At 32.2% G+C, this 11,197-nt stretch overlaps 1 long non-coding RNA gene across 1 annotated transcript; it reads right to left on the reverse strand.

The window, feature by feature from the left end:
• Positions 1 to 6,285: 6,285 nt before the first annotated feature.
• On the reverse strand, positions 6,286 to 8,683 carry LOC130459858 (uncharacterized). The gene is made up of 3 exons (XR_008919561.1): positions 7,938 to 8,683; positions 7,488 to 7,551; positions 6,286 to 6,670 (listed from the first exon to the last, which is right to left on the reverse strand). It is a non-coding gene; the product is annotated as an uncharacterized lncRNA (long non-coding RNA).
• Between the last annotated feature and the right edge of the window lie 2,514 nt (positions 8,684 to 11,197).

Consider the following 11,197-nt stretch of genomic DNA (forward strand, 5'->3'; position numbering starts at 1 on the left):
TAATCCCCCTCCCCAAAAGTGGAAGTAGCTCATGTTGGATGAGCGAACCACTATAAGTCTTGGTATTTTTATTTTGGTATTTATTGTTTTTCATTTTTTAATTACCAAGAAAACCACAAATAAAAATTCTTCTTTATTGAATTAACCGACATTAATTCATAACACCACTTGTTAGGTTGTGAGTTGCAAGAAATATATGTTAGCATTCGAGAGTTAATACGGTAGAGCAGATTATGAGCGGGATGACACGCTAAGCCCGATCCATCCGAACCGTTTAAATAATGGGGCTTGAACAACGATTTAATAAACAATAAAATTGAGGGGGGGGGGGGGGGGGTAAACATGACCTGTTAATGTTAACGAGATGATATGGGTGAGATAATATTTGTCGCCGCCCGACCTGTTTATATAAAAATTAAATTTATCATATAATTTATTTTGTTAGTTGGTTATACTTGTATTTTTTTTTTATAATAAGTAATAGAAAAACATTGGATTCTTGACTTTTTATTGAGTAAAACTTTTCATTCATTATTAACTTATATATTTAAGACAAATAACTTGTTTCTTTCTCACATTCTTACAAAAATATCCACAAATTTAATTTTTCACTTTGTTTTATGAGATAGAACTCGGGAGTTTTGGAGATAAATAATGCAAAACAAAATTTTAAACTATAAACATAAGAATAAATTAATTATATATATTTAGGAAAAATATTTTTTGGCCCATTAGCCTGCGGAAAAGTCTGACCCTTTTAATAAATGGGTATGGACTAAAAGTCAGCTAGTAAAAAAAGGGGTTGGTTTTTCCATTCTAGGTCCGTTGAACTATAAATAGTAAGCTTATACCTGATCCCTTACCCATAGAAACCCGTAAATGATCCCCTCTAGCTAGAATACTAGAATAGGGGTTCATGCATAATCCAATTAGTTGTAAAATAAAAATAATGATGAGTAATAAATACTCATTCCGATTACATTATTTATATACTCCTCCCTCCATCTCTTTTTGTTCTTTACGTTTTCCTTTTTGGTTATTTCAAAATGTTCTTTACATTTCCTTTTATATTATCACATAAATGTTTTAATATTCTATCAAAATTTGTACCCAATTATTATATTAACTAATTAAATCAATTGAGTCATTTAATCTCTCACACTTTTCCATAAAGATATTAACTTTTTCTCATTTTTCAATATCTGAATTTTGATAAGAAAGAAAACATTATAAATAAACGTAATTATTCTCGTTTACGTGAAAAACTTAGAAAAATCTCAATGCACATTAATTAGTCGTTAAAACGCGTGAAAAATACCAAACGTAAAAAACAAAAAGAGACGAAGGGAGTAACATTCATTTGAATTATTTTATTAAAATATATTTTAAAACGTGATTATGTATAATATTGCCAGATTAGTCATAATGCAGTTTTTTTGTATATCAACTTGTTATAAATTTTATGAGTACTTAGAAAACTAAAGATAATTAATAGTTAAATAATGCATTGTTAAGTGTAATGATTCAAGTAATACATTTGAAAATAAACGGAGGGGGTACTTGTTCTTAGCTTGTAGATTGAGGGTGAGTCGGCTGAATCAGCTTGTGGTCGACCTTATTTTCCTCGTCTTCTTCTGAAAATGGACAATCAAATGTATTAGTGGGTGGCTTAACCTCAGAAAGTGATATATTTTTTGTCACTATAGTAAAATGAAGAGTGGATGGTGGGTCAAAGACAGAGTTAGGGAAGAACAATTAGAAAGTAGGTAAGTTCCAAGTTATATTTGTGTTTTTAGCTAATTTCGAAGTGCATTTGCTGATACTCCGTATTATTTTAGAAGCAGGAAGGCTAAATTACTTTGTAGTTTGTGTTAAAAACATGTTAGTATGGCCCATAATCTTACACGGCAAGAGAGAAAAGGCCTTTGATTTCTTGTTTGGCTATTTTTACTGTCAAAATAACAAAAACTGTTTGTATCCTTATCTTACTGCGCGCCTTACCCTTTGAATTTGATCTAGGTTTGTTTCTTTTCATTTTCAATTGTATATTTAAGAACTAATAGCTTTCCCTTGAAAAAACATATCTATATGCTCTTCTCAATTAGAAATATCAAAATCGAAATCATGACTTTATGATTTGAATACTAATGACTTATACACTTGGTTATGTTTTTTTTTTTATGCAAATGAGTCATAATGGCGCGGATGAGAATCGATATCAGGATCACCTGAAACCGGGAGGCCATGGGAAACTCTAATCAACTGAGCTATCCCCCACTCTCCTCCACTTGGTTATGTAATATTACGTGTTATGTTTTGCAAACGAATACTCTTATATAAAAGTAACTTTATTTTAATAAAATAGGAGTTAGTTAAATTATTTATTTTATTTTTTATGCAAAAATGCAGTTACATTTATCCAAACAATAGCTCGGGGGCGTCACCAAATCTAAAAAACTAGTATTTCTATAATTACGGGTTGTACGCCACACAGGGAGTAGCTCATAAGAGCAACTCCAATGACAATCTAATTTGACAATTAGCTTGTTATGTCACATAAGATTTTAATTATTTCATTTTCTAGCTAATTTCTACTCTAATGGTTAGCAATTACCTTGTTATTTGAATTTAAATTGGTCCAACTTGTCAATTAATTATTTGGCAATTTTTGAGAGTGATCAAATTACGACCTTGATCTTTGCATAAATTAGCTTATTTTAAGCTAATTAAAAGATCAAGGTTATCAAGGTTGTCAAATAAATCACTCCAGCTTGTTTTAAGCTAATTTGTTTGGCCAAACTAATTTATTATTTTCACTCTAATGGTTTAAGCTTGAAATATTTATAAATTTCAAGCTAGTAACTAGCTACAATCATTACAGATGAGTTTATTAAAAGAAACTTAATATTGAACTCCAATTTCAAATAATTTTTATGTGGAATGAAATGCAGTAAAATTTATGTGAAAAAGGTGTGCCTTATAGTCAATACTTGGATTAATTCCGAAGAATTCTTACTCCGTATATGATAGTCATGGTTTCATCAAATCTCTCATTTATATATCGGATGATAAAGGTAGTAAGTTGCGACAACAATTAGTTGTCGCAATCTTACGTATCGGAGTTAAATTGATAAAAAAATATATGCCATATAGACTATGCGTCATCGGTATATTTTTACTATCAATGCAATATTTTTACTATGAAAATAAGTAAAAAAATGTAGTCAATACAAAGAATACAATAAATTAGAATATTAAGATTTTCATATTTTTTTTTATATGTATAATAGGTTGTATAAGTTAAATATTTTAATTTTCAATTTAAATCATTACAAGTAAGCATGTCATGTTGTTACAGGACTTAAAAATTGCATGGTGCGAACTTTTATCGTTTTCAATCTTTAAACACATACTCAATTGTGATCAAACTTATCACTCGTTAAGGCATCCAGGAACTAATTAAGGTCTGTCAGCTTATTTCATTGTGCAAAAATTTCTGGCCAGAGTTCAAGTACTTAATTCATTTCCAAATTTTCTGGCCAGAGTTCAAGCACTTAATTCATTTCCATTATCAAGTTTAACCCCATCTACTCGTATTATGGAAAATTTTGTTAACAAAAACCTTAAAGTCTTGAGAAACTATGATCAAGGCGCAAATCTACTCAAATTAACACAATTGCGATCAAACAATCAAAGATAAGGAGAAGAAGAAGAAACTGAAGTAATCGAAAGTATTAGAAACTTGAATAAAAACTATGCATTATAACAACTTAACAAATATACAATTAATCTAGTAGAATGAGAAAATTAACTAGGACCCCAACAGTTTAAGTACATGACTTTCTTGAGAGATTCCTCAGATTCTCTCAATTTATCATCTCTAAAATTCTGGGAAATTACAGAAGAAGATGACCCAGAAAGCATTTTAGCTTGAGAATAAGATCTAATATTGTTCTTAACATGTTGATTAACTGACTTTATTGCATGATTCCACTTTGCATAACCTTGATCTTTTATCCCTTCTACTGCAGCCACTATTATCCATGCTCTGCTTTTAACTGAACTCATTTTTTTGAATTCTATTTTTAGTAAGAGAATTCGGAACTTTAATTCTTTTTGATTAATTAACTTGCTTGAGAGTTTGAAGGTTGAGAAGTGGTAGATGAGGCGAGGCTTTTTTATATTGGAAATGAGAGGGTGACTAGTTTGGGGTGTTTTGGTAAATTCACCATTAAGGGTGCCCCTGGTTTTTCTGGAAGAGTGGGAGACAATAAGAAGTGGGGTCCATTGTGATTATGGGAAAATTAAAGTGAGAGGAAGCAATAAGTGAAAAGATAAGATGGGCCCACGAAGGTAAGACGAAAGAGCAAGTAGATCAAATGGTACCAAAATCGGTGGGACTAAAATTTGGAAAAGTGGATTAATAAATTAATTTTGGTGGGGGAGATATGGATAAGGTAGGATTACGTGTGAGAATCCTATCGATTGTAACATGTAATCCCTCCGTCCCTTAATACTCGCATCGGTTTGATCGGTGCGGAGTTTAAGACATTTAAATTGACTTATTAATTTAATGGGTGTTTGTTGATAGTGTGATATTTTTTTTAATATAATTAGTGGGAAATGTGTAAGGGGTGGGGAGTGGTGAGTGGTGAGTGAGGGGTGTTGATTTTTAAATGATCTTTTGTAGGGAATAGGGGTGTAGGTGGGGTAGTAGGTAAGTGTGAGAAATAATATAATATTGGTAAAGATTTCCATTTATAGAAGCGGTACAAATATTAAGGGACGGCCCGAAAAGAAAAGCGGTGCAAGTATTAAAGGACGGAGGGAGTACTCCGTATTATAACACTTAACTAATTCAATAAGCTAGACTTTAATGGGTTCAACATGATTAACCACTAAAGCATCTGGTTTTCTACATTTAATAATGTATTTAGCTTTGAGTTGTGAGCTAAGTGTGTCCCAAGATCGTTAATCATGATCACTCGTGGAGAAAGTTGTGGTTAATTTATAGAAGTATATAAATCATTAATAAAAAATTAAAAATATAGTGGCATCAAATAAATATCATAGGGAGTGACGAGTAGAGCTTGTAAAAGGGAAAAGGTTAGGAGTACACGTGGTGTGCAAGGGCATTTTGAACATCCACTAATATTTTTTTGACACTTTTCCACTAAAAAATGAGAGGAAAATTGGGCAATGAAATTATATAAATTGGGGGGAATTTTTTTCGACAAATTGCGCCATTGTACACAATTGAGCGGCATTTATTTTGCCAAATTGTGTTTTCCTTGTTAAGTGCCAAGTAAAATTTTAATTGATATTTACCTTCTGTCATCTCCTTCCATTTTCACCCATTGTTAAACATACAAACCTTGCCATTATTGTTCAACAAAAAATTAAAGAAAATATAGTTTTGTGGCAGTTCTCATCTTCCTTCATCCTATTTTACAAAAATAAATTCGTGGAATACTACCATTGTTAATTGACTATATTATAAAATAGGATATTTTATATTTTTAATCGACTTTACAAACTTGATCTTTTATTAGATAAACTTCCCTTTGCAATGCATATAAGATTTTTGATGAAATGCTGAATCGAATTATTAAATTTAACCTACCTATTCTAAATCAGTTTCAGTTGCTACAATTTACTAGGTGGATGAAAGTGTAGAAGAGAACTATATATGGTGATGTTTTTTTTTCTTCGATCAACAACACCAAGTGACAACGACAGTATATTGTAATGTACTATATGATTATAGATTATGTATTATGATTCCATAAATCGTAACAAGAACCTATTAAATACAATAAAAATTAAAAAAATAACAAGATGATCCACGGGGTACAACAGTGCAAGGATGGTCTGGGTCGTTGTAACCAGTTTGGCAAGGAGTATCAACACGTCTATTCATGCTAGATAAAATGTTTAGTGCATATATAAGATAATAGATATGAAATTGATAAGCAAGTTATAGTTAGATTTTATAAGTTCGGTCATCGACGCTAAGCCAACCATTTTTTGGGATCATTTCAGTCATTAAAATATCAAAATGTTGAATAATTTTTTTAAAAAATATTTAACTATGATTTTTTGGGAACTCGTTGCCTTTATGGGGACTATCAAATAATTACTTATCCTCGTCATCAAAAAGGGGTTGGTTGTTGGAACTATAAAATTGGTTTTATTTTATTTATTTTTATACTATATATTTTTATAATTACACAAGGGCATACAATAAAACTTAACAATACCAGGAAATGTTTACCGATCTCCAAATGATTTTTTTATTACCGTATGTCTAAACCTGTAAAAAAAGTAAAGATATACAAAAATAATAACCATGTACGTTGTAATTACATTGTTGGGATCTGTAACACCCCGAACTCTAATTCAATTATTTAATCATAATTAGCAGCGGAATTAACCTAATTCGGTCGGGACATTACCCACCGTAACTCCCTCTTGGGAATTACAAGGCAACTATCAATCATAAGCTATTAAACTCCAAAATTCACATAATCATCCTTCTCAATTCCTTAATAAAAGTACGAAACTTAATCAAGAATCTTTACTTAAACTTGTTACAACTTAACATTAACTTATGTGAACTTGCAATAGTGAAATCCTCTCCACTACTCGTTTCCGTGGTCCCCAGCAGTACCTAAAACGGAAAACAAAACGGTGAGCCGAAGACTCAGTAACGAGTTACCCTAGCATCGTAACATCATTTCAATTCATTTTATTTAATAAACAGGGAGAATAGAATATAGTAAAACATTTACTAAATCATCATTTCAGAAGCATCATCATTTCAGAAACATAATTTTAGAAACGTCATTTCAGAAACATCATTTCAGGAACATTATTTTAAGAATATCATTTCAGGATCATCATTTCAGGAACATTATTTTAAGAATATCATTTCAGGAACATCATTTCTTTAACCTTTTTCCTTTTAACAGTATTATTCTGGTCATCAGGATTTTACAGGAAACATGGTAGGACGTCTCCTACGAACAGGGGAAGCCAGTGCTTCATAACAGGGGGAGTCAATGCTCCATAACAGGGGAAGCCAGTGCTTCTTATCAGGGGGAACCTTGGTTCCATATCAGGGGAAGCCAGTGCTTCTTATCAGGGGGAACCTTGGTTCCATATCAGGGGAACTTGACCAGTTCTTACACTTTCATTTATCATGTTTACATTTCTTTTAATAGAACATTAATCAGAAAAAAAATCTCATTCATTCAGGGTGGTTCAATAAACCATTAAATCTCGTTATTTCATAAAATCGTTTCTTTCAGGAATAATAATCCATTAAATCAATACTTTGCATAAAGTTGCATTATCGTAAAACAATTCAATCAAATCATACTTGTAATCCCGCAATTCATAAAACATCATTATAAAACATCAATCATTCATAACACCATTCATAAATACATTTCGAAGGGAATGCGGGTACTAGCAATAACCGTTACCTCAACCGTAGTTTTTATACTCCCTGTCTGATGGATCGTCCTTCCTGAGCCCCGAGCCCAATTTCTTTCAAAATATCGAATTATTGAATTAGTATTAAATCGACAAATAATCTAAAATCGATATTTTATAAATATTAGGTTTATAACTAATGAATTTATAAATAACGTATTTTAAGAAAAATATAATTTCATAATTTAATGAAAATATTATGAATTGACATTTTAACCAAAATATATATATATATATATATATATATATATATATATTTCATAATTCGATTTACATTATTTAAATTTCATAAATTAACGAAAATATTTTTTTTACATCAAAATTTCAGTCAAAATATATATTTAAAATTATCATTTAAAATCTATATTATCACAATATTAAGTTATGTAATAATTTATGTTCATAAAACATTAATACTTAATTAAGGAAATGATACTCACTTTGAAGTTTTGGGTCAAGGATAGGATATTGGGCTTGGCTTGGATGGTGGGTTTAGAAGCAGTAAAACTAATTGGGTTTGTTCCCTTTTCTTTTTTTTCTTTTTTTTTCTTTTTTTTTTTTTCTTTTGTTTTGTTCCCTGGGGCTTTCGAACAAAAACAGGGGAAGCAGGGAGAGGAGGCTCGAAACAGAGGAGGGAGAGGAGAGGAGAGAGAGGGGGTGGGGCTGCGCTCGGGTTCTGGACTTTGCAAAGGCGCGGAATCGCGCCGGTAAGGCGATGGTGGTGGTGTGTTCGCGGCGGCGAAACAGCAAGGAAGGGGAAGAGGGAGGTCGTGTGCACTGAAAAGGAGAAGCTGGGATTTGAGAGTGGGATGGTTCAGGGGGGGTGCGGTGGTTGCGGCTTGCGCACAGAGGAGATGGAGGGTGGTGCGCAGCCTAACGGCGGTGCCGGCGGCTGGGCGTGAAGAAGAGAAAAGTCAGGGGAGGTGAGTTGAACCGAAAAGCAGGGGAGGGGCAGGGGAGTTCACGACGAAGGAGGAGGAGAAATAAGGGAGGTGTTTGGGTCGGGTGTTGCGCCGGAGATGGTGGTGAGGGTGGCTGAGAATGGGGCTGCGTGGTTGGGTGGTTGCAGCACGGTGGTGCCGTGAAAGGAAGGAGGGAAGCTTGGTGGTGGTTGTTCGAACAAGAAGAAAACAAGGAGGTGATTTCTAATTGTTAACTGATTTTTGGTTTTGAAAATTTGAGACAACTTGTGACTTGCTTATAGTGCTAAGTTGAGTAAAGGTGAAGGGTGAAGTCCTTGGAGAACAAGGCATGAACATAGACTGATTTAAGGGAAGAGAGGGAGGAAGGAGTTACGTGAAGGACAAAGGAAGAGGAAGCAAGATGCCAATTTTGCTCTTAGGGGTATTTTGGTACTTTCCTTTAGTTAGGCAAATTTCTGAAAATTTGGTGCTATTTTAGGAAATTAATTAGAATAGAAATGTTTAATTAAAATCAAGTTTCCAAATAATCTTTTGTTACGTAAAATAAAATTTAGTTTTAAAATAAAAACATTTCGAAATTATTAAAAATCCGAAATAATTAAGATTTAAAAAGAGTCGTTGAGTTCGTAAATTTGAAATTAAAATCGTGTAATGATATTAACATTTTGCGGGAAATAAAACTTCGTTAATTAAAATAAAGTTAAAAATTAGGATTTAAAACGATTTAAGCTAAATAAAAATAATTAAGCATAATTAATCGAGTTTTAAAAATTCGGGGTATTACATTCTTACCCCCTTAGAAAAAGTTTCGTCCTCGAAACTTAAAAATTAGATTTATAAAAATGATTGATGAAATTGAAAACACTCGAATGAAGGTATGATGTTTTATTTTAAAACCAAGATCTCACAATTTCAATTCTGATAATGTCTAGCCTTCATTCCGCCATCATCTTTTAGGAATTCGCTTCAACTCGAGACCTAGAATCGAAGAGTAAGGAGTACAAAAGGGGCAAAATTATATATATTGATCCTTAATCGTCATTAAGGTCAATTACATTCCGCCATCGTCTTTCGTATCTCCACTTTACTTCATAAAATAGGATCGAAGAGCAAAGAACATAAAAGGGGCAAACTTGTTAGCATAGACTAGGCTCCTATTTTACTTTGCGAGATCCTGTTTGAAAATATTTTCCGCCAAAGATAGTAGTTTTTAATGCAAAGTTATAATTCTGAAAATATATGTATATATATAATGAAAATAAATATTTATCTATCAATTGCAAGACTCAAAGTAGTTGTAAAAGTTATTTATTATAATAATAATCTCGTACTCTGAGCTCAGGAGAACTTCCATCGGAGACGGCATCCATGTATAACAATTAGATCAGCAGTACAATCATGTCAGCATAACATAATCATATCATAAAGACATAATTCATAAACTGAAAATTTTCATATTCAACATAAGCATAACATTCATAGTCATTTGATCTAACACACGAGCATGGTTGACCATAACATAATTATTTATAGAAAACATATGCATTCATACATCGTATCGTTCGTGGGCGAATAATTAGAGATATTTCGCTTTCATTTTCTATTGGCTTCGTTGTTGCAGGAATCTTGTCGTTGAATTTCATTATTCGATTCATTTTGATTTCGATCTCCGATCTTTTCTTATGCGTCAAACAACTTCGTTGACCACGTTCGTTGCGGGGGTTTGAGTCCAATCACTTGACAGGAACTACATCATTAGACATACGACTTCGTTATTTATCCTTAGTATTTTAAGTCGACACCTTGGGTTTTGACGGATAATTCTAAGCCATCACACGTGCCCTTATCAGAAACAATCTAGGTTCCAGAAACTTAGCTCAGACTACCTGGTTTTACAGACATGTCATTTCGTCGATTTCTTTCCTTAACTCCATTGCATTCCTCAATCATTCATAATTCTTTTCGAACTTCATAACATTCATTGATATCATCAACCTCATAGACAGACAAATTTTTGATAACTTATTTTGGTAAGTTCCTCAAAGCTCTATATACAAACTCAATTCCATATTTTCACCATAAATCATGTTTTCCACATAACATTTCGCAAAACTTTAAATTCTTTCGCTTAGCTTTCTTTATGGAGATTATCAAGCATCCTTTCAGATAAATACATAAAAACAATCCTTATAAGTTATGCGGAAAGGTAATCTAAGAATCGATTTCAATCATAACTTCAATACTTTAAACCTCAATTTAATTGTTGATTCACCACTTAGGAAATACAAACTCGTGCTCTTTCGATACTCTATTATTCAATCTTTTGATAACTAATTCTTGATAACTTCTTTTGGTAAAATCCTCAAGATCTTATTCATGCTTCAACTCAAACGGGGTTTTTACCATAACTCATGGGGTTCATAATATTCATGTATAACTTCTTAGCTTCCTTAATAAAGGCATATCAATCATTTTTCAGATACTAGACTTTCGTACCAAAACATTCATCGGAAAGGTAACCAAAGAATAACTTTTATTCATTACTTTAACACTTTAAACTACGAATAATCTTAACTTAATTAGTGATCAACCACTCATGAAATACAACCTTATGCTCGCTTGGTACTCTTAACATTTATACTATCCTTAAAATTTTTATAACTATAAAAATTCCTCAAAACGATTCATATCCACAAATTTTTGAGTTCGAGTCGTGCTTACCTTAACTTCTTCCAAGAAAATAGTAATGCTTAAACTTTGCCTTGTCTGTCTAGGGT

Source organism: Spinacia oleracea, chromosome 4, assembly GCF_020520425.1.
Source record: "Spinacia oleracea cultivar Varoflay chromosome 4, BTI_SOV_V1, whole genome shotgun sequence".
Taxonomy (NCBI): Eukaryota; Viridiplantae; Streptophyta; class Magnoliopsida; order Caryophyllales; family Amaranthaceae; genus Spinacia; species Spinacia oleracea.